This window comes from Pseudorasbora parva, chromosome 17 (assembly GCF_024679245.1).
Source record: "Pseudorasbora parva isolate DD20220531a chromosome 17, ASM2467924v1, whole genome shotgun sequence".
NCBI lineage: Eukaryota > Metazoa > Chordata > Actinopteri > Cypriniformes > Gobionidae > Pseudorasbora > Pseudorasbora parva.
In genome coordinates this window covers 11,561,003-11,569,318 of record NC_090188.1, presented here as the reverse complement: position 1 = coordinate 11,569,318, position 8,316 = coordinate 11,561,003, and the positions used below count along the sequence as shown (strand labels likewise).

At 31.3% G+C, this 8,316-nt stretch overlaps 1 long non-coding RNA gene across 1 annotated transcript; it reads left to right on the top strand.

Moving 5' to 3' along the window:
* Positions 1 to 3,415: 3,415 nt before the first annotated feature.
* On the top strand, positions 3,416 to 6,914 carry LOC137045119 (uncharacterized). Its single transcript, XR_010898692.1, has 4 exons — positions 3,416 to 3,490; positions 3,976 to 4,297; positions 4,452 to 4,528; positions 4,814 to 6,914. It is a non-coding gene; the product is annotated as an uncharacterized lncRNA (long non-coding RNA).
* Positions 6,915 to 8,316: the final 1,402 nt, after the last annotated feature.

The window sequence follows — 8,316 nt, the reverse complement described above, 5'->3', positions numbered from 1 at the left end:
CACCTCAGTGATAAAGCCATAGGATAAAACCTAAAAGCGCAACTCCGCTGTCATTATGTTAAGCCCCGCCCACCGACTCTATACACGATGTGATTGGCCCGACCCGAGTTTGGCGTTTACAGCTCAGAAGGGTATTGATAGTTGCTAGACGACACTTGTAGCAGATTAGATTTGCTGCTGCTGGGTGCGTCTAGATTTCTAGGCTACCCATATGCAACTAAGTATACAAATAGTTAAATATACACTGAGTTACATTTGGTGCTGTTCCAGTTCTCCAATCCCAGATCAGATAAACTGGCTGTTATGCACTTTATTCTGTTTCCTTCTGTCCACTCACTGAACCATGTTATCTGAAACATCAGCACTTTTCAGTAAACAGAGAAACACTGCTTTGAAAATACTAATTTAAAGGTGCAATTATTGCAGCTATATGACCTTTGTAAAATCTTAATGGCAAAGACACATTGACTCTATGGGTTTATTTTGATGCAAATGTCTGATCATTTTCTTATACATGCTTACGAAATTTGAGAAACTTGTTTTATGATCTGAGACACATGATCTCTGTCTCCAGCTGAGAGGTTTTCTTTTCTTTGTGTGTCATTCTGAACTGAAGCAGGGCCTCAATAATGACAGTGAGGAATCTGAACCCCACATCTGCTGGAAGCTTCGGCTAAAGACTGGCGCATTGTGGGAACCGTTATTTAAGAATAGGTAGAATGACTGCTTGTTTTGTATTTGCTCATGGACTGTCAGCAAGATAAAATATGTTCTTACTCATGATTTTGAGAATTTTTCCCGCAGAAGTTTTCCACAGTCCTCCGTTGAACCTTTGAACACTCATCACCTGACAAGGTTTACTTTACATTCTTAAAGGTCTGTTTATACTTTTGTGTTTTAGTCATCCACTCATGTCCATCATGAACAAACAATCAAATTGCAATCATGTTCGAAAAAATGTGTTCATTTTGAAATTTCCTCAAGGCCATTTTTACAAAGTCCACATTGTCCAACACAATATTCAAAAACCCCTCACTTATACCTGCCCTATAAGATATTAAAACATTTTAATGCTGGAATTATGACAAAACTGCTTTTAAATGATAAGATTTTGGGGTTAAAATAACCACAAACAATTGGCTTGTGTACTTACATTATCCAAAATGTTTCCAAGAATGTTTAAACCAGAGAAATAAGCCATTTTAACGTCGATCAATGACATCATACCTGTGTTACCCTCGATTTTTGTAGAAACCATGAAAACTCCGAAGACACTTTATTACATTACGTTTTTAGCTATTTTTTTATTTCTCACTGTCCAAAATAAATAAATAAAAATCATCAAGCAAAATACAGAACAAAGACAACAGGGTTAACATTTTATCACATCACTTTATTGGCATCAATTCCAAATCAAATATCATTTCCAACACAGGATGTTTTTGCCTTAAAATTAAAGGAGTACCTCAGTGCTGGGAAGATGAATCTGTATTTAAACTGGGTCATTAATGTAGTACAAATGTGAAAGTATTTTTTAATTTGGTGCTTTTTAGACTGAGAGAGACAGAAAATGTATTTTTGTCACATGGGGATGAAAGACAACATTTCCCAGAATGCTTCGCTGCCCTACGAGGCCACTCCCACAGCCACCGCTACTGAATCACGGATCACTTTCCCACCACTGCGTTCATCTTCATAAAATCAGTTCAGTTAGAGAACACCCTTGTGAAAAAGAAGTGTGCTTAATTGTATTGAAAGTGTATTTTTTGTGCACTTAATATATTTAAAGTATATTTTTTAAAAACTGCACTTGTAGATAATATGATATAATTAAAATTAAGTGCCACTTAAGTGTACTTAAAGAGAATACACTTTAATGACAATATTTCTAAACACACTTAAGTACACTTTTTTAAAATTCACTTTGTAATAATATCTAATTAATTTGTATTTTTAAAAAGTACACTTTCATGACAATATTTATAAACACACTTTAGTGCACTTTTATTAAGTGTACTTTGTAATAATATATAATTAATTTGTACTTTAAAAAAGTACACTTTCATGACGATATTTATAAACCCACTTTAGTGCACTTTTAATAAGTGCACTTTATAATAATATCTAATTAATTTGTACTTTAAAAAAGTACACTTTCATGACGATATTTATAAACACACTTTAGTGCACTTTTAATTAGTGCACTTTATAATAATATCTAATTAATTTGTACTTTAAAAAAGTACACTTTCATGACGATATTTATAAACACACTTTAGTGCACTTTTAATTAGTGCACTTTATAATAATATCTAATTAATTTGTACTTTAAAAAAGTACACTTTCATGACGATATTTATAAACACACTTTAGTGCACTTTTAATTAGTGCACTTTATAATAATATCTAATTAATTTGTACTTTAACAAAGTACACTTGCATGACAATATTTATAAACACACTTTAATGCACTTTTAATAAGTGCGCTTTGTAATAATATATAATTAATTTGTACTTTAAAAAAAGTACACTTTCATGACAATATTTATAAACACACTTTAGTGCACTTTTAATAAGTGCGCTTTGTAATAATATATAATTAATTTTCACTTAAAGAAAGTACACTTGTATGACAATATTTATAAACACACTTAAGTGCACTTTTTAAAAATGCACCTTGTAATAATGTCTACACCTAAATTTACTTAAACCATTTTAATTATGAGTTTGTTTCATAAAGTGCACTTATTTTACTAATGACAAAGCACATGGAAAATAAATGATTTTTTTAAAAAAATTAGTTGTCCAAATTTACATTGGTTAATGTTTTTTTCTTCAAAATTTCACTCGCTCACACTCCAGTACAACATACTGTTGAAATGTTATAACTAGCTCCTATGAACTCAACTACAAGTGTCAGTTTTCTACATAATTTGACATTGTCAATCTTTATGAGAGGAGTTGTCTAATGTACTGTAGGCTACTTTACATCTGTGTAGAATAACCTACTTTCAATATTATGTTGTTGTATGGCGATTAAACACACATTTAATTGCATTAATTCCAAGAAAAAGTTGAACAAATCTAAACCAAATTAATTTGCATTAAAATTCAGTTAAAATGGGCTACATTTAATTTTAATCAGACTCTAAACATGATTGACTTTTAGTTAGGTGAATGAGTCAAGTTCTCTGAAATACAGTCCAACTACACAGTGTGTTAGAACAACCTGAACAGAAATGGATAATTAATAAGTGATTTATAATCAACATTTAATGCACGAAATATCTTATTTTATATTTATACTTAATATTTCAATGCGCATGCGCCAAAAATACTACGTCATGATTTTGAAAAATGCGCGGTCCGCCTCCGCCATGATTGCGTCATCTCGATGCGTGAGGAAAATGAAGCTGAGAACAGACAACAGAGGAGCGAACCGTTTGGATCATTACAGATGAGACATTATATGCTACAAATAACGAGTCAAGTAAGTATATCTTGATATAAGCTCTCTTGATTTTACATTTTCACCGTAACATGGTAGCTCTCTATTACGGTGTAGTAGTTATTTAGTTTAATCGCAGATAGGATAGACGCAATATGGACTCGGGAGGTGAATTAACATTAATCATGTTTCCTATGTATCTAAGATTGTATTATTCATATTCATGTATCTAAGATTGCATTATAATAATTTCTTAAATCGGAATGTGATCGCCGGTGTGGGCATGTTCAATGAATTTGTCTGCTGTAAATACAATATTTTAATCGATCTCCTACTTTTTAAATGGACAGAAGACATTTAACGTTATATACATTTATTCCATATATTAACTTAACGTATAACAACAACAACCAGTAATGAAATAATGATTTTAATATGTTCTTTTCTTTTTGCATTTGGAGAGTAAGATGTTAAAGTACTATTTGTGTTTTTAATATTTTGTGCTTATTTTTAATTTTATTTTGTAGGATCAATACAGATGTGTTATTGGAGATCCAGTGCAAGCTGTGTGGAATCACGGAGCCATCTTGATGAGGTCAAGTTAATGTTAATTATGAATTTATGCCCAGCCATGACACTGATCACACAAGCTAAAACATAACTATCAAGTCTTTAGCTTTTAAATGCTTTGCATCTTGTCCATTTGTAAGTAATACATTCCCACTTGTGCATTTACAGATCCCCTAATCATTATATATTTTACAGGCCACACACCCAAAGGAATGGAGCCGCAGCATTGCTGTGCCAGGCGTGGTAAATACAGGAACATCCTTCATGGAGATGGGCGAGGTAAGCTGAAACTTGCAAGGCAAGATGAGGAAAATTCAAGAATACTTTTCTCAATTTACATTGGTCTTGGGTTATTTATCTATATTTAAGTTATGTTTAATTCCCTGTAAAGTAGGAATAAAAACCATTATTAAAATGTTCTCTATTTTTAAAGTCCAGTGTCAGTGAAGATGATGTGCTCAGTGGGATACGTGAAGGAACCTCTCCAATCATTCTACCCTGACGACTGAGGTAATTCATCACATAGGGGATGCAGTTGTGGTCAAAAGCTTACACACACCATGCAGAATAAACTGCTTCATCAGGGCAGTACTAGATTAAAAAGAGACAACATGCTCATTTTTATGATCCCTCTTATGGCTATTTCTTTTTTTTCTTCTTTTTTTCATACAGATACTGCTGTGTGAATATAAACTGTACATCTATCGTTTTAATTTAATTGAGCCAATTATAATAATGGATAGATCTGTTTTATAAACAAGTTTTTTCTTTGCGTTTTCTTTTTCTTTCCTCAAGGTATATCTTTTTTTGCTTTCCTGCCTCTTTGGAACATGTCCATTCACATCTACTGTGGAGAGATGATGCACCAGTTTCCTACTGATGGAGAGCTTCTGGGACATTGACATAAACAGCACTTTCCAAACAACTTGAAAAGAGTTGGTGACAAACAATTTTGTGTGCCTTTGGAGTTCTTCAGTTTTTTTTTCTTTTTTTTTTTTCATTCACTAAAGCTGGAATAAGATTTTAGAATAAACCTTTTGGTCCTAATTTTGGTGCTAGTAAAGGTTTAAGAGCTTATAAGTTCAGTAACACTTTACAATAAGATCTAATTTGTTAACGTTATTTAATGAATTGACCAACATGATCTAACAGTGATTTCTTTTTATTTATTTATTTTATTTAATTTTTTACAGTGTTTATTAATAGTTGTTGACCTTGCTTAATAAATAATAGTTCAAAGCTAGTTAATTAAATTTATAGTCATTGTTCATGCAAGTTAACAATGCATTAAATAATTAACATTTAAGATTGCATTAATAATAGAGGTGTAACAGTACACAAAGCTGACAGTTCGGGGAGGAACACTAAATATAAAAATGCTTCTTTTTTTTATTGGTTTACTGAATAAATTGTAATTGTCCTAATCTAAAGGTTTCTTAAAGAATTAAAAATATAATATAAAAAATATCTCTACTAATTATTATTATTATTATTACCTTTATTTAACCAGGAGAAAAACTCACTGAGATTAAAATGTCCTGTCCTGGCCAAGATAGCCAGCTGTGTTTGCATGTACAGTTATACATAAAAAGTCACATAAAAAACATAAAACATACAACCAGTCAAAAACAATTACACACCATTCATTTACTCTCAAAATGATGTAGTAAAATTTTAAAATGACTAAATGTCACCAGATCTTTTAGCTTCTACTCAGTCTGGAGCAAATTCCAATCTGAGGCTGCGACATATTTGAAGGACGTTTTACCAAGCTTAACTCTAACAAAGGGCACACAAAGATTATAATTTGATTCAGAATGTAATATATAATTGCCTTGTTGTTTCTGTTTAATCAAACCACAAAGAATGCTGTATAGTGTAGACTATATAGGGAGGCCTTACTTGCACTTGCATTGTATGCAAACGTGTAAACTTCTCATAAGACCGTTTTTGCATTAACTTATAAATCTAATTATAGGTTAGATTTTTTTCAGGTTAAGTAGAATATGATGAATATATAGGCTAATATAATGCATACATTTAGTGAAAGAGTTCATCTCTCGTGTTTTATCGACGTCTTTCTGCTGTTGAAACACTGAACGATTACACAATGTGATACATTTTAGTAAGTTGTAATGTATCCTTAACATACCTTCTGATGTTAATTCATGTTTATTCTTTGACTATGACAAGGTGATCACATTCACTCGTGCCGCGGTGCTGCTTGAACTGATGTGTCTTTACAGTGATCTGTCATGTCACATTAAAGAGCATCAATATGGCATCACTTGAATTTAATGATAAAATTGACAGAATACATATGTTCTTATGAAAACTTGTATTGAAGTGTGTTCCACTCATTAAACAAGCCGTCTGTTAACTGTTAAAGATTGCATTCGTACCGCTCGGTACACACGTGCACTGTACCGGAAGTCCTTTACCGAACCGGTTCGGTATGAATACATGTGCCGTTACACCCCTAATTAGTAAATGTTGAAATTAACATTAACTAAGATAAATAAATGTTTATATTATTATTCATTCTAGGTTCATGTTAAATTAAGTAGTTAACTAATTAAACGTTACCCAAAGTTTTGAATCTTAGTGTTGTACATGAAACGATTCTTTTCTTTCCATTTGTTTGTATTTATTCATCTGTTGTGTGAGGTAATTTTTTTGTGATGGGTAGATTTAGGTACCTTTGAATGAGGGAGATATATAATAATGCATATAATTACATATAATTGCATATAATCCTCATTGTCCTCCAGACTCTTTCTAAATGAATTTGTGTTTGTGTAAATAGTTTTTTGGGTTTTTCTTGGGCATCAAAAAAAAGTTTTTTTTGTATATTTGTTTTACAGATTGTTTTGTCAATAAATGTAGAGGATTTAAATTTGGATGTGTTCATTACACGAAATTGCAGCTGTATTATTTGAAAAATTTAATTATGAATGTATTTCATTATATTAGAGTGTACATGTAAATTACGTTAAGGTATATTTTAGTTCATATTAATTGCTTGTTTTTAAGACAGTAGAATGGATGTCAGTACATTGAGCAGTGCACTTTAATTACAATTTTAATACACTAGAAGCGATTATGAAAGTACATATAAAGTTGTATTTAAGTACCACTTAAGTTGTTCCAAAAAATCACTCTTAATTGCAACTTATTGTATTTTATTTCAACTTAATATGTGATAAATTTGAAATCAATTACATATAATGTGTGTTAAGTACACCGAAAACATTGCATTTAATTCACACTTAAGTGTATATTTAGCTGACATTAAAGTATGTTTTAGTTCACATTAATTGCTTTTCAGTACATTGAGCAGTGCACTTTAATTACAATTTTAATACACTAGAAGCGATTATGAAAGTACATATAAAGTTGTATTTAAGTACCACTTAAGTTGTTCCAAAAAATCACTCTTAATTGCAACTTATTGTATTTTATTTCAACTTAATATGTGATAAATTTGAAATCAATTACATATAATGTGTGTTAAGTACACCGAAAACATTGCATTTAATTCACACTTAAGTGTATATTTAGCTGACATTAAAGTATGTTTTAGTTCACATTAATTGCTTGTCAGTACATTGAGCAGTGCACTTTAATTACAATTTTAATACACTAGAAGCGATTATGAAAGTACAAATAAAGTTGTATTTAAGTACCACTTAAGTTGTTCCAAAAAATCACTCTTAATTGCAACTTATTGTATTTTATTTCAACTTAATATGTGATAAATTTGAAATCAATTACATATAATGTGTGTTAAGTACACCGAAAACATTGCATTTAATTGCACAATTAAGTGTATTTAGTATAAGTATATTGTCTGTGTAATAAGTACACTTTAAAAAAGTACACTAAAGTGCACTTTTTTTTCACAAGGGCAGACACTACAATTAAAAACTGAACGTGTCTGTTCAATATGTGATTTAGCCGCTGAAGTACCAGTTTAGGCCACATTCTTATACACTTCCTTTAATATTATTGGTGTATATCTGTATTGGTTATTACAGAGCAAGTATGGGACTTGCTACTACCAGAACATACACTGAGACGCTGCTGTGAGCAAGTAAGACATGCTGCTGCTATAAAGTATATCATACACAAATTAACTGTAGCAGGTGGAGCTGGGGAACGCGAAGGGTTTCTTAAACCACACTGTGCTCTGTAGAGAACAATGTGATTACACAAATATCAGCCTGTGCCATCTAGAGTTTCATGATAGAACTTTGTATTTATTTAGGAAAAATAATTTCAGTTAATTTTGTGTTTTT